This window comes from Notamacropus eugenii, chromosome 1, assembly GCF_028372415.1.
Source record: "Notamacropus eugenii isolate mMacEug1 chromosome 1, mMacEug1.pri_v2, whole genome shotgun sequence".
In the NCBI taxonomy this organism is placed as follows: domain Eukaryota; kingdom Metazoa; phylum Chordata; class Mammalia; order Diprotodontia; family Macropodidae; genus Notamacropus; species Notamacropus eugenii.
Window position 1 is genome coordinate 3320134 of NC_092872.1, and position 21369 is coordinate 3341502.

Genomic DNA, 21369 nt, shown 5'->3' on the forward strand with positions numbered 1-21369 from the left:
TCTTCCTCTGCAAGGATGGAAGAAAATACCTTTTCACCAAGAAAGTAACCTTCTATCGTCTTTCCCTTGCCTCCTTTTTTTGGCATTTTCCCAGCCAGTTACTTGACTTTTGAATCCTTTGTAAAGTGGAGGGTATATTCTGGGGACCTGTAAGTTCTCAGTTCCTCTCAGGTGGCACAATCAAGGGAAAGGAGTTTACTCTTCTCCTTGACTGCACTCAGATCTGTGAGCAACCACAAGCATTTTTATCTGCCCAGGATCTGCAGGTAGGATTCCCTCTCTATATGACTGTGACCCACCAGCTCCACCATATCAGTACTCATCCTCATCCCAGGACCACCACTCAGAACTGAGACCTAGATGCTGCTCAGTTCCCCCAGGGTCTTTAGGTAGAGGGCTCCAAAAATGGAAGCTGCTGCTTCAGTGGCTGCCACCACCCTGGGACCAGAACTAAGGCCAGACCATGCTCCCTTTTCACCCAGGTGAAAGAGCTTTCTTACTGACCTTTGAAGCTGTCTTTGGTGTTTGTGGGTTGAGAAATGTGGGAACTGCAGCTGCTACCCATGTTTCCATGCCCTGAAGCCTGCTCCAGTCCTGTCCCTGCTACTCAGCCATTGCTGTGTTGTGCTCCGCTCTGAGCCCAGTGCAATAGACCTTTCCTGTTGGCCTTCCAGGCTCTCTTTGATGGGAAATCTCTTTCACTCTCTTGCTTTGTGGCTTCTGCTGCTCTAGAATCTGTTTAGAGTCATTTTTTTACAGGTATTTTATGGGCTATGGGGGTAGAGCTAGAGCAGGTCTGTCCTTTTATTCCACCATCTTGGCTCTGCCCTCAATGGATAGCATTATTCATCATAAGTCCTTTAGTGTTGTCTTGGATCACTGTACTGCTGAGAATAGCTAAGTCATTCACAGTTGATCACTGTACAATACTGCTGTTACTGTGTAAGATGTTCTCTTGGTTCTGCTCATTTCACTTTACCATCAGTTCATGTAATTCTTTCCAGGTTTTTCTGAAACCATCCTGCTCATCATTTCTTATAGAACAATAATATTCCATTGCAATCATATACCACAGCTTGTTCGACCTTTCCCCAATGGATGACCATCCCCTCAATTTCCAATTCTTTGTCACCACAAAAAAAGGGCTATAAATATTTCTGTACATGTAGATCCTTTCCCTTTTTGTTTTTATCTCTCTGGGATACAGACCTAGTAGTGGTATTTCTGGGTCAAAGGGTATGCCTGGTTTTATAACCCTTCGGGCATAGTTCCGAGTTGCTCTCCAGAAAGACCATGCTCTATTTTCAAGAGAACTCATTATCTCTCCCCAAGCTCTATCACCAACCCCTCATTTCCACTCCAAAGTTTCCCATTTCTGCCCTTCTAGTCACCTAGGTTTGAAATTTCCATGCCATCCTCAACTCCTCCCTCTTCCTCACCCCAGGTATATGATAAAAAATTTGCCAAATCTTGTCATTTTTCCCACCACAATATTTCACACTTGTCCCTTTCTCTACTCACACAGCCACCACTCTAGGTCAAGCCCTCATCCCCTATGATGTAGACAAGTACAGTCGTCTCCTAAAAAGTCTCCCTGCCTCCAGTGTCTCTCTTCTGCAATGCTCCCTCCACATAGTTGCCTAGGTGATTTTCCTAAAGTATAGATCCCACTGTGTCATTCCTTTCTACATAAATTCCATTGGTTCTTTATTACCTGTAGGGCCAAATGCAGACTACTCTGATTAGTATTTAAAGCCTTTAACAAACTAACCCCAACCTGACTTTATTATATGTGACTCTCTTTCATGCACTCTGCATCAAACTAGCTTTATTACTTTTTCCTCAGACACAACATTCCATTTCCTCTCTACGTGCATTTGCACTGGCTGTTCCCTATGCCTGGGTTGCATGCCTTCCTCATCTCTGCCTTTCAGAATCATCAGCTTCCTTCAAAACAGTCTAGGTGATAACTTCCACTTGAAGCCTTTCCTGTTCCTTTAGCTTCTAGTACTCCTCTCCCCCCGCCCCCCCAATTATCTTGTGTTTATTTTGTATGTAACCTGCTTTCTGTGGAAGGCCTGCCACAGGAACCTTTGTGTGGAGGATGTGGAGGTATCTGTCTGTTGTATGGACAGCTTACCAGGATTTTCTAAGTTCTTATTGTTTTGCTTTTGTGGATGAGGCAAAAGGCCAGTTATATGCACGTGTTTTACACATCTCTGTTTATAAGTTCCTTGATGGCAGGGCCTCTTTCACTTTTGTCTTTGTATATAGGGGTGACTGGCACATAAGAGGGACTTAATAAATGCTTGTTGATTGCTTAATTGATTAATTGGTAAGTTCCAATTTGGCTAGAATGATAGATTGTGAGAAGGGGAATGTAAGAGCTAAGACAGGTCAGATAGGTTAGAACAGCTGCAGGCTAAGCAGTGGGTTTGAGTGGAAAGAGCTGAACCTGGAATGAGAAGATCTGGTCTTTAGCCCTGGCTCTGCCACCTACAAGCTATGTGGCTTCACTGTGGAATGAGTGTATTGGAGTGAGTAGTCAGGGGTCAGCAAACTACATTTGCCTCTTGTTTTCATACGGCCAGTGACCTAGGAATGTTTTGGGTTTTTTTTTTTTTTACATTTTAAAATAAAGTCTTATTGTATTTGGAAATGTAAAAAAAACATCCTTAACCATACAAAAGAAGAAGCAGACCAGGTTTGGCCCTACTTTGGCAGTACCTTGCTGACCCTGGAATTAGATGATCCCTCCCCAAAGGCCTCTCCATCTCTGACACCTGATGGCTCTATGAAATGCTGGAGCTGGAAGACAAATTTATTTGTGATAAAAGTGCAGGAAGACCGTGAATAACGAACTCTCTCCAACTCCATCTTGCTCTATCCCCAACTACAAATATTTTGAAGGAAAATGGCCCTTTTTATCAAGTAGTAGGCTTGGAGGAAAACTTAAAATCTCTCTTGAGTTCATACTCAGTTCTGTTATTCTAGACCAAGATGAGAATGAGATGCTAGAGAACAAGGGTTTTATTATATTATGTTCACATGTTCACACTAGTGGAACTGTGTATGGTGGTGGGGGTGGGCAAAGGCCTAGGGTACAGGGAAATGTTGGAAAAATATGAAGGCTAAGACAACAGCATTTCCTCTCCCCTAAAAGACTTGTACCAGGATATGTGGCCATAAAGTCAAAGGAGGAGGGAGGAAAGTGAGCTGATTCCATGGCTGAGGCCCATAAAATTGGGGCCCAGGGTACTTTTGAGCCTGGAATTAATCTACTGAAAGACTTAAAAAAAACCCCAAATACCTCCCCAGTTCTAGTATGCTGAGGAGGATATAGAGAGGACAGAAAGGAGGAGGGACGAGTGTTGGAGGAGACTCAGGATGGATTTATGGTCAAGTTTAGACTGGCCAGAGGACCCTGGGGAGTTTTGCTCTCGTGTCCTGTGGTCCATCTACTGGAAAAAGCCAAATCTTGGAGGTCCTTATCCAATCAACCTCTAAACATTCATTAAGCATCTCCTTTGTGCCAGGCACTGTGATACAGTCAGTTTGTATATTTGTGTGGAGGTATCACTGCATGGATGAGTATTCATGTTAGCATGTCTTTGTGTTTCTATGTAAACATGGCTATACGTGTGTGTAAAAGTATCAGAGAATACATGTACATATTTGCATGTGTGCCCATGTGTATCTACATGTAAATATATCTTTTATCCCTCCGTGCTGGATATCTATACCTTTAGACACGGTCCCCAGTACACATATACGCGCTTTCCTTGCTTTCAGGTATTTCTCTCTTCCAAAGAGAGAGGGGTGGGAGTGGGATCTAAACCCATTTGTCCCTAGGAGTTAATAACTTCCATTTCTATTACGATTTATAGTTTGCAAAACTCTTTCCTCCCACAACCCTGATATTAAAAGCATGTGCCTGTGTGCATGAATACACACATACACACACATTACATATACATATATACACATGCATATGTGTATATACATACAGAGAGAGAGAGAGAGAGAGAGAGAGAATATATGTACCAATTCTTTGGAACGCAAGAACTCAGAGACTGTGGTACAAGGGTAAGGGGCTGGCCTCAGAGCCACTAAGACCCAGATTCGAATGCTGCTTTTGACAAACTCTGCTCCCCTCTGCCTCTTAGTTTTCCCTCATTTACTTTAAAACCCATTTCGTGGAGTCAGGAGGACCTGAGTGCAAATCTGATCTTGGACACTTACTAGTTGCGTGACCCTGGCCTTAACTCCATCGCCTTCCGCCCCAAATTTCCCTCAAATCCAAACCTACTTTCAACAGGAAAGGGAGGCTGTTTCTGGGGTGAAAGTTGAGGGAGAAGAAGAGGAACCCTGGGAATAAGCATTTACACCTATTACCAAAAACTCTAGCTAAGGCTTCTACGTCTTCCTTCCCAGGAGGCTCTCTTCCCTCCAGTCTCCCGCCCCATCTGCAGCTCCCCTCTCCTTTTGCCAGCCACACTTTCCATCAAGTATATTGACTTTCTCAGGTTTGGGGGTTTCCTCGCTGAGAAGCATGCTGCCTATGGGATCTCTGAAGGGTAACATCGCCCTCCAGGGACCATTAGAAACAATGCAGGGGAGCTGGTTGTGGAAAGTCCCCTAGAAACCTTCCATCCCCGCTGAGAAGCCAGACTAGTCACGGAACTGTTTATTGCCGTTTGAGAAAAGTTCTGTCAGCTCCATAGCTCCTTACGTCTAGTCTGGTCCGTGCTATGGCTCACATTTCCCAGATGGAAGCAGTATTATGAAGTCACACAAGTTTGCCTTTTATAGGATTTAGTCTTAGAGATGGTTTGTCTAGTGATGGCCCGCCCGGCTCCCCCCCCCATATTTAGACGAGGAAAAGGAAGCTCAGGTAAATTGTCACCTTCCTGAGATCCCCCAGGTAAACGAGGTACCAGAGATGAGATTTGAACCCAGGACTTCCAGCTCCGAATTCAAGGCTCCTTCTGATACACCGTATCTCTGGCAGCAGTTCTAGGAACCCCCCACCCCCCATTCTCCTTGGTTTCAGTCATTTCTCTCTCCCACATGTTGGCTCTCAGGGGTCTAAACTCATTTACACTAAGGTGTTAGCAACTTCGATTTCTAGAGCTCTTCGCCACTCACCCAGTTCTTTCCTCTCAACTCTCTTGTAGTACTTTAAGGATTCACTCACTCATTTCCAAGCAAAGGTGAAGCGGTTTGTCTTTGGGGTTGGGCACGGTTTGGTAAAGTCAGAGTCGTGATTCGAACCTAGAGCTCAAAGAGAATCACCTAGTCCGGTCCTACTGCATTTTATGTCCCAGAGACACCTGGGAGTAGCCGCTATTATTGTCTTCATTTGGCAAATAAGGAAACTCCAACAGACAGCTTAAGAGATTTGCTCAGGGGCACACCGTTGGGACGCGTTTGAGGTTGGATTTGAACGCAGGGCTTCCTAAATGTGCTCCAGAGCACAATTCACTACGCCACTTGGCTGTGGCACCAAACTTCAAAACCAAATTTTCTAAGTCCAAATCAAGTGTTTTTTTCATTATACCAGACTGCTTTAGTTAATGGCTAATTAGTGACTTAACTGAGTTACCTCTCCCAGAGACATTTGCATCTAACCTAAAGCAGAAAATAACTAATCATGGACTTTGGTGATACCTGGAAGTATTTTTGGATAGCCTATTAATGCTTTAAATTTTTTTTTTACTTTATTAAAGCACTTTCCCTGTAATCTCATTTCCCTCCCAATCCTCCCTTTACCTTCATGAGATCAGTAAGATGGCAAGAGATTATTACACCAATTTCACAGTTGAATAAGCTGAAGTCTGGGACCGGGTCACCCTATGTCACATCACCTTTAAGTAGCCAAGCTGGAACTGAACAACTCTCAGGCTTCTGGTTTCCTAGTCAGAATTCTGCTTATAGTAAGTGTTGCTTCTTCCTCTTCAGCCAGACTGCTGCCAGTGACTGCAGCCCTTGCATGTAGCCAGATGTCCAGCCATGTCTCCTTTATTTTGGGCAAAGTCCTGCTGATTACTTGGCTCAACAGATTACAGTAACCGTTAAGGGCTGGCATTTAGCAGTTCCCACAGGATATCTACTGATCCAAGACAAATAAGGGGGAAAAAATACTTCTCTGAGAAGTGAAAAGGAAAATGAATCACTTATTTTGCTGTTCAGTAGTTTCAGTCATCTCTTAGCCGTCATGACCCATTTGGGGTTTTTTTGGCAAAGATACTGGAGTGATTGGCCATTTCCTTCTCCAGCTCATTTTACAGATGATGAAACTGAGGCAGACAGGGTTAAATGACTTGCCCAAGTGATCGTAGCCAGTAAGTTTCTGAGGCCACATTTGAAATCAGGTCTTTCTGACTCCATGCCGGGCACTCTCTCTCTTCACCACTTAGCTGCCCATAGTCACTTATATTTCTATTAAATAGTGAATATGAATGCGCTCCTGCATGGATGTAGCAGTGGGCACACCTATTCATAATGTCACAGGTCCTTATAGTGCTGTAAGGTTAGCAGCGTGTTTTCTTCACAACAATCTATGTGAAAGAGGTAATACAAGGATTGTTATATCCACTTTATAGATTAGGAAGCTTAGTCTCAAAGAAGTGAATTGACTTGTATAGGCACGTGCCGATAGACTGGACTTGAACTTGAATTCTGACTGCAGGTGTAAGTCTCTTTCCACTACCTCATTCTCTGTGGTGTTCTAGTCAATAGTTGTATACTTGACTCCCACCCACCACCCACACACTTTCCAAACTCCCTCCTGACCTTGTGGCTCTACCATGTGCTATCGAGGCATTAGCAAAGAGAACTAGCAAATCTTCCCCTCTTAGCTTTGGTTCCAGAAGCACCGCTCAGAAGCATGAAAATAACCATAATCCTCCTTTCCTGAGATTTAAATGAGCTGTCCATCCTCAAATTTCTAATAGTACTTGGCCTTTACTTTTCTTTTGCATTTGTCTTACCTTGTCTTACTGATGTCATATACTTGTGTGGCCTTACTTGGCCCCTCTTAGAGCATGGAAATACACTCTAGGCAGGGCTTAGTAACCACCACCACAATAGTAATACCTTTCCTACCTAACACTGTGCCCCTACATAGTTTATTTTGGAGGGGTGAGGTGTAGGTACTGGAATTTTATCAGTATAGAGCATTCCTAGTGTGGAAATTCCCTCCACCCAGGATCTCTCAGAAACTTACAGTCTTAGAATTATGTGCCTGGCACATAAGAAGCACTGCAGAAATGTTAGCCCTCTTAGACACTAGTCCAGTTTCACACAGGTAGTCAGGGTCAGGATTCAAACCAAAGCCGCTGCTAAATTGCTTTACTAACAATCAAAGCATGACTAGGTGGTGCAGCAGCTAGAGTACTGAACACTTAAGAGATCCTCTGTTCATCTCCTGTTTCAAATACTGAGATAACTGAGTGACTTGAAGTGGATGGTCACTTACCTCTCTCTACCTCAGTTTTCTCATCCGTCCAATGGATAATAGCACCTACCTCCCAGGGCTGTTGTAAGGATCAAATGAGATAAGCTCCATAAATGCCAGTTATTGTTATGATTACTCAATGAACAATGTTATAGAAAAATGTGTATTTTAAAAGCATTGCCACTGAGGGTGAAGGAAACACACATTTATTAAGCTCTACACTTTGCCAGGCAGGATGGTCGGTGCTGCACAAATGCTATCTCATTTGAATCTCCCAACAACCCTTGGAAGTTGGTGCTATGATGACCTCTGTTTTACAGCTGAGGAAGATGAGGCAAACAGAGGTTTAACCAGGATAAATTACCCAGGGTCACACAGCTAGTAAAAGTGTCTTCCCAATTCTATCCTTTCCCACCCCAGCTGTCACTAGAGAGCCCATGCTTAGCACAAAGCACTAAGTCATTTGTGATGATTTAGGGGGTGGTGGTTCTTGCAAGCATTTTGGCGATGGGCTAATAAGTTACATTTCATAAGGAATTGTTTTACTTAAAGACCTTCACTGTCTCATTTGACTAGGCAGTTAAGTGGTGCAGTTGATTGAGCATTGGGTCTAGAGTCAGGAAGGCTTGAGCTCAGATTTATACATCTTCATACAGTTACCAGCTGTGTGACCTTGGTCAAGTCATTCAACCCCTGTTTGCCTCAGTTTCCTCAGCTGTAAAATGGGGATAATAATAGCACCTAGCTCCCTATTTGTAAAGTGCTTACTTATCACAGTGCCTCACTTATAATAGGTGCTATATAAATGCAAGCAATTACTATTATTTAAAGCTTCACTCCCCATGAGCTTAGTTATAATAATTTATAATGTAATTGAAGAGAATAAGTTATAACAGTTTCACAGGTGTTAGAACTTATATGACTTGCCCAAGGTCATGTAGCTAGCAGGACTTGGACCTAGCGCTTTCTAATATCAAGGAATCAAGGATCCACCACTGACTCTGTTACTTTACACAAGTCAGTTCCTTTCCTGGGTCTCCTTTTTCTGATAAAATACCACTTGTCCAAAGTCACTTAACTAATGGCTAGGAGGTACAAAGTACAAAGATTATTTACCCCCATTTTGTAAGTGAAAAAACTGAGACAAACTCTACCTGTAAATTATATTATGTTATATTATAGCTAGGTGGCACAGTGGATAGAGCATCAGGGCTGTAGTCAGGAAGACTTAAGTTCAAATCCAACCTCAGACACGTATTAGCTGTGTGACCCTGAGCAAGTCACTTAACCCTGATTGTCTCAGTTTCCCCCATCTGTAAAATGAACTGGAAGAGGAAATAGCAAACTACTCCAGTATCTTCGCCAAGAAAACTTCAAATGAGGTCATGAAGAGTTAGACATGACTGAACAACAAAATATTATTTAATACTGTTATGTTTTATTATTGCTGTATTATACCTCTACCCAACATATAACAGTTATTTAATAAATGCCTGATGAATTGAATAATAATAACGATAAATTACCTTCATATAGTGTTTTCACATTCATTACCTCCCTGGATCTGCAGAACAAACTCAGGTACAAATCCCCTTATCCCTGCTTTGCAAATGGGGAAACAAGCTCAGAGAGAAGGATAGACTTTCCCACACACACATCATCTAAGTGGCAGTAAGATAAGTAATGTAAGAATTATTATTCCCAACTGAAGCTCAGAGAAAGTGACTTTTCTCAGAGACTAACTTGTATGACTTTTCCAACTCTGAGCCTCAGTTTCCCTATCCATAAAATGAATGAATTGAGCTATATAGCCTCAAAGTTTTCTTCAGATTCTAGCATTCTTTAATTATATAATTTGACATGCATGGTAAATGTGGTATGTAGTCCATTGAACTATGCTGGTTCCAGAATCCATTGCTTTTGTAGGGAGAGGTGAGGCTTTAAATCACACCTCTGTAAGTCACTGCTTTTTTGGTTGTTTTGGCCCAAATCTATGATTTCATTGGTGTAAGAACTTCCAACAATCCTGATTGCTAACTGTTCTACAATATGGAGTGTAGACTAGAGTTGGATGTGGCATAGTTAATTGACGTTGTGATGTTAATTAAGTTAATGAGAGTTAAAGATCTTCCCCACCCATTAATGGGCCTGCCTATTAAGGGAAATTTGATTAGGCGAGATTTGTTTTGTAGGAAGGCCCATACCTTTTGCTAATTTCTATTGAGGCACTGGTTCTCATGGGTTGCGATGCCATTTGGCTCTGAAAAGTGTATATATATATTCTGAGATGAGGTTTTGTTTACGGGTTTACTCACTGGAAGTGTTTGTTTGGACAGAAGAGAATCTGGGTAGTTGCTAAGAAGCCCCCTGGCTTTGAGAAGTTGGTACTTCTTTCTCTGGTAACTATGCATGTATGTAATGGTCAGACAGCTGAATCTGTCTGTTGATCTGTGATGTATGTATTGCTTATGGTCAGACAGTTAGAAGCCTTGTCTGTTGATCTTTATTTCTCTGTTTGTATTTTCTCTGAAGTTCAGAGTGCTGATTTTTTCCTTTGAACTAAGTGAAGGATATTAAAGTAGATTGGTGACCCCTCAAAAGTTGCTTTCCTTTTAGAAAAGCAGATTGAAGAACTTGTACAGCAGGCCCTCCTGTGTGTGCTGGGGTCCTTGCTGTTACAGACATCTTCAAAGTCAATTAATCAGTTTGTTTCACAGATAGGCTTAGAAGGTCTACCATGATGTCAAAAATGACTTTTCATTCATTACATTTGACTGCTTTAAAGAGTAAAAACTTCAATGGGGCAAAAACAAATCCATGGGGAATGTTTTGCAGCAATGCTTGCTATGCTGGGCATCACTGAGAATCTTCCAAATTGGTCCTTACTGGGAACCTTCCATGTATGAAGCAGGATTTCAGCCAGGAGTCATTCACTCAAAATGAGGAGGTTAGGACTCCTATTATTTGGGAGATCTGCTCACCCCAAAGCTAAAGGGAAAAAATGAGTGATAGACCAAAGAATGTCAGAGCTGTCAGGAAACCCTTTCCCAACTTCCTGAGCTAGCATCCTCCTTTTACAGAGGGGAAATTAAAGCCTAGAGTGGGTGTGTGATGTGCCAGGGGTCACTCAGTGAGTAAGTGGCAGTCTAATTGCTTTGCTTCCCTGTGCCTCAGTTTCCTCACTTACAAAATAGGGGTAAATAATCTTTGTACTCTGTACCTCCTAGCCATTAGTTAAATGACTTTGGACAAGTGGCATTTTATCAGAAAGAGGAGACCCAGGAAAGAAATTTACTTGGATCCAGCACTAGTACCCAGTTTTCCTGACTTCTAGACTGGCAATCATTTCCAAAGTAGATGGTGCACTGGAATGAGCAGTAACATTGGTATCAGAAGTCTTACACTCATTTCTTGCCTCTTGGACTTATTACTTGAGTGACCTTTTCCAAGTCCTTTTGGCCACCATTTTCTCATCTTTAACAAGAAGGAATTGGGCTTGATGGCTGCTTCTCCCTTTAGAGCTATTATTCTATTATAGATCTTTGGCTTTTAACTTTATATAATCAAATAATGATAGCTAGCATTTATATAGGTTTACAAAGTGCTTTACAAAAATTATGTTACCTTCACAACATCTCTAGAAGATAAGTGCCATTCTTATCCCCATTTTACAGATGAGGAAAATGAGGCAGACAGTGGTTAAGTGACCTGCCCAGGATCACACTGTGAGTAAGCATCTGAGGGCTTCTTGACTCTGGGTCCATTTCTTAGCCATCCCCTCTTTGATGCCCCTTTGTGAAATGAATGGAGGGGCCTTTGGCTCTTGAAGGCTGTTTCAGTGGAGTAAAAAGCTCTGGCAGAACCCAGCAAAATGGACAAGCTTTGAGTATAGGCCATTAATAGACTTTGCATCTCCTGTGGATGATACAGCATCCTACTTAAATGAAAAGAGGCTCTTTACCAAGGGTATGGGCCACAGAACTTCATAAAATGGACCAAAATACAAATTGGCCCCTAATGCTGTGCAGCCCCTTTCTGTTTCCAAATTGAGAGTCGAGGTAGAAAACACAGGCAAGAGGATATGAAGAATTACAAAGATCTAAGGCTATCAAGTAACTCATGATACTCTCAATATATGCTCTCTTTTCAATGACCAATTTGTTGACACTTGAAACTAGAATGTATCCATATCACCATTCTTTTTTAAAAATTTTTTGAGGAAATCAGGGTTATGTGACTTGACCAGAGTCATACAGCTAGTATGTGAGGTCAGATTTGAACTTAGGTCCTTCTGACTCCAGGGCCAGCACTCTATCCTCTGTGCCACCTAGTTTCCTTCCTCTTATCCCCTCTCCATCCCCCATGACCATTCTTGATAAGAAGGAAGTCAAGAATTGTAAAGAAGTTCAAACTAAATGGAAGGATGGATCAGAGGTGTTCTCCCCCCGCCCCCCTCCGCAAAAAAGTTGATGGAGTTGGTTTCATTGTGTAGTCAAAGGAAATAATAAACATCATTTTGGGAGATACTTGGTCAACTCTTCTTCTAGGACTTATGTTTAATGCAAACACACAGGCTGCCAGGAGGATGATTACATCTCATAAGACAGCATACATTGGAGAGGATGAAGAAGTAGAAGAGTCTCATGAAGAGCTCAAAGAGATTCTCCAAATTAAGTCAACAAACGTGACTCCAAATCCAAACGAAACAAGGCTTGCTCATTGAAGTCTTCTCAGTCTCTTTTACTGGAGCCTCTCTCAGATCACGTGTGCTAACCATCCGTGTCCCACAGAATTCTGTCTTGGGCCCTCTTCTCTTCTCACTCTATATCACTTCACTTGGTGATCTCCTTAGTTCCCATGGATTTAATTATCATCTCTATGCTAATGATTCTCCGATCTACCTATCCTACCGAGACCTCTCTGCTGACCTCCAATCTTGACCTCCAGGTACCTTTCAGACATCTGGAACTCCATGCCCAGTAGACATTTAAGCAAAACAGAACTTACTGTCTTCTCCCCTAAAACCTCCTTCCTCCCAACTTCCCTATTACTGGAGAAGGCAATACCATGCTCTTAGGCCCTCAGGCTCACAGCCCATGTGTTCTTTTCATCTTCTCACTCTCTCTTCCTGCTCATATTCAATCTGTTGCTGAGATCTAGAGGTTTCATCCCTGTCACATCTCTTTCCTCTGACATTGTCAATACTCTGGTGCAGGCCCTCATCACCTCCCACCTTATCGCATTAGCTTGTTGGTGAGTCTGCCTGCCTCAAGTCTCTCCATACCAATCCATCCTCCATTCACTTACCAGCGATTTTCCTAAAGCACAGAGCTGACCATATCACCCCTCCTGTCACTCCATAAACTCCAGTGGCTCCCTATTGCCCCCAGAATCAAGTACAAAGTATTGTTTGGTATTCAAAACCCTTGATAACCGAGCACCCTCTTACCTTTCTACTCTTACATCTTACCGCCCAGACACTCTTCAGTCCAATGACACTGACCTCCCGGGTATTCCACAGACAAGATGCTCTGGGTTCCTGGCATTTTCTCTGGCTGAGCCTCCCGCATGGAATGCTCTCCTTCCTCATCTCTGCCTCCTGACTTTCCTGACTTCCTTTAAATCTCAACTAAAAGCTCATCTTCTACAGGAAGTCTTTTCCAACCCCTCCTAATTGTAGTGCCTTTCCTCTTTTAATTATTTTTTCTTTATCTTATGTATAGTTTATTTGTGCAGATTTGTTTGTTTGCTGTTTCCCCCATTAGTCTGTGAGCTCTTTGAGGGCAGGCACTGTCTTTTTTTGCCTTGTATCTACAGGGGTTAGCATAGTGCCTGGTACATAGGAGGTACTTAATATTTATTGCCTGACTGACTGAGGTATACCAGCTCCTGGAACACAACAAGGTATCTTCAGTGAAGTCCAAAGCAACATGAAAGATATTGACCTAATCCAGATGGACAAAGTAGATGAAACATATGTTCCTCAAATTAACTGGTTTGCATTAGCACATGTATCTTGAATAAGCACTGCAGAGGAACAATATGTAGAACTAAGGAGAAGGTGAACGTCAGACTGGGTGCATTTGGGAAATTGAGTACTCTTGCCTTGATCTCAAACTATTTCCGAAAGGAGTCTCTTCACTGTCACTAGTTTCTTGAAAATTATAATAAATCAAAGGAGAATAAACAGATATATGGTAAGTATAAATAAGTAACAGTGAAAGAGATACAAGTTGTGGCATAAAAGAAATAGATTTGTAGCATTGAGAACACAATGTAACTCAGAATAAGTAGGAGACTGGGATTTAAAGCTATTTTTCTTTGCCTCGGAAGCTAATCATCTTCTCACTTTTACCATCCGCATCCAAACATTTCACGTGAGAAGGTTGTAGAATAGATGAAGAACAGTGTATGGGCAGCCTCAGCTATAATAATAATAAAAACAATAACATAAAGAACTCACTTTTCTATATCACTGTGACTTTCATCACAAATGAAGTAGGTAATAGGAGAATTACCAGAAACTGAAGCAAAGAGAAGGGGATGTGTCTTGCTTGGGGTCATGAAGCTACTAATTATTGAAGGTAGGACTTCACCCTATGTATGAAAGTACCTAGTCCAGCACTCAGAATCAGAAAATGTGCATCCTTTATGGGGAATTTTTAGTAAAACATTACATTGGATAAAATTTAAGGACAACAAAACATGAGGCAAAAAAAGAACAGAATGAGGTGGTATGGACCAATTTCAGGCTGTGAAGGTAGAGTGAACACTCACCCTGAGGTCATCACATATTCACCATATTCAGGCATATTTAGAGATAGGAGTAGGGGATGGTGAAAATTATGTTGGATGAAATTGTTCATGTTCAAAGCCTGGAAGAAGCCAAAGGGAATCTTTAGATGTGTTGTCTTCAGCTGAATGATGGAGGGGACAGAGTGAGAAAGGAGGGGCTGGTGCCCCCTCTCTGTAAAGTCATGTCTCATCAGGCTAGTCTCTGTGAGCATTCTACTAGTATCTCCTGTGTTGGTATCTTGATTTTGCTTCCTGTAAATCCCCCCTAAGCTTTTGATTTACTTTTTATACTATTCTCTAATTGGTGACATTTGGCTTTGCGCTTTGCCCTATGCTCTGCTTTCTCTATGCCCTCTTGGAATTTGGCCTTACGATCAGACCTGGGGGCCTTATCTCCTCTGGCTTGTGGAACTGAAACTAGCATCTGTTAATCCCACCCCATGGTGTGCTGCTCCTCCCCTTCCTTCCTGCCCTCCCCCAAACCCCGGAGTAGCCGAGCATGGCACCTGTACATGATTAAAGAAGAGGGAGAATGTGCTGAATGTGGAGAATACAAAAGACAGCAATAAAAACAATTGGAATGGACTGTGGACTCCAGTTTGTGTAAAGCTTCTCCCCCTCCCTCTCCTCCCTTTTTGCCCTGGAGAGAGAGAGGCTCATTTTTTCCACCACAGACTGAGGAGGTTTTGCTCCATCCCTCCTCTTAGTAAAGTGGCCAGTGAAGAAAGCTTTTTTTTGTTTGCTTTTTTTCCTGCAAGGGAGTAGAAGTAATGAAAATAGTGGACAGATCAACAAGGTACTTACATATAAAGATAGTATAACTAGGGATCATGAGGAAAGAAGGTAGATTGCAGACCCAGAACGCTGAGATGAGGCCAGGGGAGCAGCTGGGATCCTAGACAAGCACTCAACTTTTCACTAACTTCTTCTTCCCAGTATCCACATAGGAATACTCACCCTTTAGCTAAAGAGAGAGACTGAATCCAGGGTTTCTCTACCAGGTTCTAAAATCTGGAAGAGTTTGGGTCCCAAACTATTTAGAGAGGAAATAGAAGGTCACTAATGCTCATTCTGCAATGTGATTGATACGGTTTTTGTGATTTTAATATTCATTACTGTGCCCATTAAATGCTTACTGCTTCAATTTTGTTCTTTGACTGTTAGTGTGGTAAGCAACTAAAAACCTAGGCTTCAGTAAAATTCAGAATTTCCAGATTTTGGGCCTGAAATGGGCAAATTACCATGGAAAGTTCTAATCACTCAAACCCCAGATTATTCAAGTCCACAGATGAACCAACATGCTGCACATAAGCAGGAGGTGATTCATTTCAAACACAGCAGTCTTTTCAGAATCAACTTTCTGTATTCAGTTGACTTCTTAGCTGGTTAGAACAAAGATTAAAGTCAACACCAAACTGAAAGGAAAAATTAAATGAGATGACACCAGCTTTAAACTGATTTATTCAAACAAACTCTGGAAAATGGATGGAAAAGCAAGCACCCTGACACATCCAGGATGGCCTGCTATCACAGGTTCTTTCATCTGCTTTTCTAAAAGGAAAGGCACCTTTTGAGGGGTGAACAATCACTTTGATCAAGCACATGTATCATTCACTTAGTTTAGGGGAAAAAGTCAGCACCCTGAACTTCAGAGAAAATAAAAACAGAGAAACAAAAATCAACAGACAGGGCTTCCAACTGTCTGACTATAAGCAATACATACATCACAGATCAACAGACCTGTCCAACCATACATACATAGTTACCAGAGAGGGAAGCACCGACATTTGGGTTTTCAAAGGTTGGGGGTTGCTTAGCATCTTCCCAGGGGCTCATCTATCATACAAACCTTCTTCTGAAAACTAAATCCCAAAGAAAAACCTCATCTCTGAGTACTTATACACATTTCAGAGCCAGAGGGCATCACAACCCTGGAGAACCAGAGAGAGCCTCTTTAGAAAGTTTACAAAAGGTGTGGGCCTCCCCTAATCAGACTTTCCCTTAATGGGCTGGTCCACTAAAGGGTGGGGAAGATCTTTAACTCTCTGATCAACAATGCTATGGATAAAAATAAAGACCTTGCCTTGATTATCATTCTTTAGAGAAGTTTAACTAATACAAAACAGTTACCACCACAGAGGTAAAAAAAAGAACTAGAAAACTGCCTTAGCTTGGAGTCGCTTAATCTCTTCAATAAGCAGATTCATGGCAGCGAGGGCAATCCAAGTTGAGAGTACAAACTCATTTGAAAACAAATATTGGGGGGAAAATGACAGATGATTATGAGCAGTATTACCTCAGAAAATGGAGGAGAAATGAGTATATAGCAAGTTTGGTATGAGAGTCACCTAAACCAGATCATCCTGAGTACATTTGTCATAGGGTCTAGACCTTAGAGATTGCCTTGTCCAATGAGGAGAAAGATAGCAACTAGATGTGAGTGGAATGGACCTGCCACTATTTTTATAATGAGCTATTATATAAGCAATAGCGACCAGAGTCAAACTGCATATCTGGACTGTACCACCTCTGTACCCAGAGCCTGAGCGGCTTACCTCAGCTCTTAAGAGACATTCCCAATATTGTCAGTGAGACTTCCCATTACTCAAATACTTAAATGGATTTCATAGATGTGGATATTCTCTTTATCAACGCAGGTTTCAACGCATGCCTGCTTGTCTACGCTATGCTCTTGTCTACACTGTGTAAATTTGCTGCAAGGAGTCTACCCAATGTGCTAGAGGAATTCTTCCACTGTATTTATTGTTTGTTGAATATTTTAAAAGCTTTTGATTTAGTAGAGAAAAATCTTACCTTTAAGGCTTTTTTCTGACAACTTACAGCCCATTCATAGATCAAAAATTTTCAGGATTCCTTGGAAGTAACAGAAATGACCTTATTCAATGAATGACTTTTTGATGATAAATATGAAGTGAGAAATACTTACAGCAGGGAATTACACTCAAGTCATTGAACAATGTAGAGTCTTCTGGAAGATATCTATTACCACCCAAAAGACTTTGGTTGACTATCTACACAGAAAAAACCAAAGCAAACGAGGAAGGTTTACTATCCACATTAAGACCTGTTGTTAGATGAATAAGCTCTAGAGATTATCTATCTATTTACCTACCTATCTATCTTAGGTAGATGGTACAAATTGATGGATTGGGACTATAATTAAACAGGAACAGGAAAGCAGGCTAGATTACCTTTAGGAAGCTTCAGAGCCTTTCATCATCCCACTCTTCTTTTAGAATCTGTCTTATCTTTTTAATTTCAATATTCCACTGGTATTATGTAACTGTAAGTCAATCATTCAACTGATCAATCAAACTTTTATTAAACAGATTACATACCAGTCAAGGTGCTAGGTAGTGGAGATACGAAGATAAAGTGGTACAGTTTGGGGAGGTTATTTGTTATAGGTAGAGATGACATGTATACATAAAAGTATATACATATAAGTGTAAGGTAATCATTTGGGGAAGGAGGGTGAGTTGTATCTAGGTATATCAAAACATGGAGGTGGAAATTTGAGCTGAGATTTGAAGGAAGCTAGGGATTCTATGAAAACAAGATGAGGGGAGAGTGTATTTCAGGCATGGGGGTAGGGTGAGGGAGGGCAGCCAGTGCAAAGGCATAGGGAGGGGAGGTAGAATGTTATGTATAAGGAACAGCCAGGCCATTTGGGTCAGACAGATGTGCAGGAAGGGCATAATATAATTAACAAGGTTGGAAGGTTGGTGGGAGCTGGGCTGTGAAAGTCTTGCCAAAGAGAAGTTTGTATTTTATCCGAGACGTAGAGGTGATAGAAAACCAAAGGAATTTATTAATAAAGGTGAGACCTGTGCTTTAGGAAAATCTTATTTGGAGCAGTACAGAGAATAGATTGAAGTAGAGAGGGACTTGGGGCAGAAAGAGCTGTTAAGAGGTTATCACAATTGTCCAGGCAAGAATTGATGAGGTCTTGACTTTGGGTGGTAGCTGTGTGAATGAAAAGAAGGGAACAGATGTGAGATGTTGTCGAGATGGAATCAACAAAAGGCATAAAATATTGATATTTCAGGAATTTAAAACGAGGATAAGCACAGTACAGTAGAAAGGACCCTGACTTTAGAGTTAAAGGATCTGGATTCAAATCTTACCTCGAATCATTATTACCTGTGTGACCTTTAGCGAGTCACTTCCATTCTCCAGGCTTCAGTTTCTTCATCTTTAAGGAAGAAAATGAACATTTATTAAAACATCCTCTGTGGGCCATATGCTTTACAAATACTATCTCTTTTGAGCCTCACAATAACCCTGGGAGAGAAATGCTACCATTATCTTCTTTCTGCAGTTGAGGAAACTGAGGCAGAAAGCAGTTAGGTGGCATGCCCAGGATCACACAGGTAGGAAGTATTAGAGGCCAGATCTGAACTCATGCCTTCCTGATACCAGGCCCAGGGCTTTATCTACTACACCACCTGGCTGTTTCATCTTCATCTTCAAAGCCAGAGATATAGATGGCTTTTCAATTCCCTTCTAGCCCTAGAGCTATGATTCCAAGAGCCTATGAGTCATAATACCACAGGGACATGGTGCATGTGAGCAGGCTGCAATACACAAAAAATAAGAAATTTCAAAGAAGAAACAGAATAAAAGATATAAATGAAATGTATGATCCAAAAATAACATAAATAGGTTGGTCATATCATTAAAGTGACGAAGACCAGAGGACACACGGTGTGTTCCTCTAGTATCAGTTCAGCACCATGACACGGACAGGGCAGCTTCCTCTGCCCCACCACAGAACAGAAGAGGCCAAGCAGTCTTTACCACAAGCCACCAGGGACCATGCTCAACTCCGGGAAGGACAAATGCAGCAGCAGCAGCAGGAGGGGTCGTGGGCCCATCACACAGACTTTGACTTTCTACTGTCACCACCCGCAAAGTGGAACTTTGGAACTCCACCCAAGCTCTTCCGCTAGGACTAGTAAGTGCCATCTCCTATATAACTATGGCATTCCACCACAGATTTTCTTTCAAATTGATATCAAATCATTAATGACTCGATTCTAAATCCAACTAACTCCACTATGATCTCTTCTTTTCATTTTGTTTAAAAAAAAAATAGTAAGAGAGACTTATCTACAATATTCCTTAAGTCGATTAGTCCGGAAGCTTGTAAAAAAAAAAAAAAGAAATTAACTCACTGTGACCTGTCTTCAGTTTTTATGTCACCTTCACTTCCAGATATATTCCTTGTCCATTCCCCTAGCAAGGAAGCTACAAAAAATTAAAAAGAAATTAAAAAGGAGATCAGTAAAACTAGCTGATGCGGCGGTAAAGGGGACTCAGAGTCTCCACTCTCTGCAAAGAGCTTCTTCAGTCCTTGCTGTATAATTACACGGTCCCCCCTCCCTCCCTCCCTTTCTTCTTTTCCTGGTCCTGCTTGTTTGACTCCTCGTCGGTCTACGCTTCTCTGAATGCCGCAGTCAGTCACACCCGGGGGCATGTCCGCACCACCGCTTGGGCCGGCCGGCGGCGGGACGGACCGACTGGCGGTCGGCCGGAAGCGTCCTTTCCCGCCTCCGCGCTCCTATCCGACTTTGACCTGCCTAGGAGCGGGACCTCTAGGTTGAAGGGTAGGGACAGTTCCTCTTTTCATTTCTTTCTCTGCATAATTCCAAATTGTTCTCCAGAAAGACTGGACCAATTCCCAGCTCCGCCGGGAAATGCTTTTTCACCACGTGTGTGGGAGATCTAGAGAGCATACAAAGGGGACACAGGCTAAGCGATCTGGCCAGGATCAAACAGCAGCTCAGAGGTGGGGGCGGGATTCGAAACACGCTTTTGGGGGTCCTTCCTGGCACTCCGTGAAGAACTAGGGATTCCTCCCCTCCCTCATCTCCCCATTCGGGATTTCACGGTCCTGGAGACGTGGGAGGAATATTTTTAACCCCGAGTCAGCGCCCGCCCCCTCTGCCGCACAAAACTACAATTCCCTTGGGGCTGTGCGGTGCAGGGCGAGAAAGCGCTCTTACGTGTCCAAGGGCCGGAGGAAGGAGTGGAACCGGAAGGCCTGCTGGGAGAGGAGCCGAACTCCATTTCCCAGAAGGCTCCGGGCGCGCCATCTCTCTTCCTCTTATCTTCCCCCTCCCAACCCGCGCCGATCCGCGCGCGCGCGCCGGGAGCACGTAGCGTGGGTGACGCGTAATATGTGGGCCGCTCGGAGCCGCGGTCGCGCCGTGTGTGTGAGTGACTGAGGGAGTGAGGCACTGAGGAAAGAAGGGCGGGAGGGAGGGAGGGGAGACTGCTCGGCGGGGGTCGGGAGTGCTGCGGGAGACCCCGGGAAGGTAAAGCTGGCGGCTGGGGATTGCCGGGGGACGGGATGGGGCGCGCGCCCGGGGCGGGCGGGAGAGGGAGGCGGGGAGCGCGCGCGGGGCGGCGGCGGCGGCGGCGGCGGCGGGGGGGGAGGGGCGACACCTGCACTGCCGGAGGGGAACCGGTGCCGGGGGCTCGGTGTCACTTGGGGCTGGCCTTCCCTCCCCCCTCGTGGGGGCGGGGCCTCGGCACTCCCTCTCCCCCTGCCCTTAGATCAGCCTTCTCCCTTCCCCTCCCGAGAACTCACCCCCCCCAAAATAAACTTCTTGGGGAGCCACCTCTCCTCCTCCTAGTTCCTCCTCCCCTCAGCCCCCGTCTGCCCATCCTCCGCCCTCTTCCTCCTCCCCTCCCCCCGCCCCCTCCTCCCTTCCCCTTCTGGGGTGGAGTGGAGGGGCATTGTTTCTCCCTCCCCCCTGGAAATCCGCCCTAGTGTGTACGTGATGCGGGTCGGGGGGTCCGACTTGTCCCCTTCCCTGGTCCCTCCCGCCTCCCCCTCGGCTTCCCGGCCCCGAGCTTGGGACCGATTGTCTCTTCCCACGTTTTCCCCTCCCCTCCCTCGGTGACCCCGTCCCGCCTCAATCCCGGACTGGGCTCGGGGGCGGGGCCCGGGGCGGGGCCGGGCCAGGGGCGGGGCTTCCAGTTACTTTGCCTCCTCCGGGTGGGTGGGGAGTGCCGGGGAGGGACTTGGGCCCCGGAGACCCCGCCCCTTTCTGGCTTCCCTCGCCGCGGTTGTCCTGTTCTTGGGC

The 21369-nt window shown here is 43.7% G+C and overlaps 1 protein-coding gene and 1 long non-coding RNA gene across 7 annotated transcripts in view; one reads left to right on the plus strand and one right to left on the minus strand.

Annotated features, from left to right (window-relative positions):
• The window catches only part of DCAF1 (DDB1 and CUL4 associated factor 1), a 102822-nt gene that overhangs the window by 9707 nt on the left and 71746 nt on the right, over nt 1-21369 (plus strand). The gene's annotated exons all lie outside the window — the stretch shown is intronic.
• Nucleotides 15698-19640, minus strand: LOC140531330 (uncharacterized). Its single transcript, XR_011976325.1, has 2 exons — nt 18419-19640; nt 15698-18241 (listed from the first exon to the last, which is right to left on the minus strand). It is a non-coding gene; the product is annotated as an uncharacterized lncRNA (long non-coding RNA).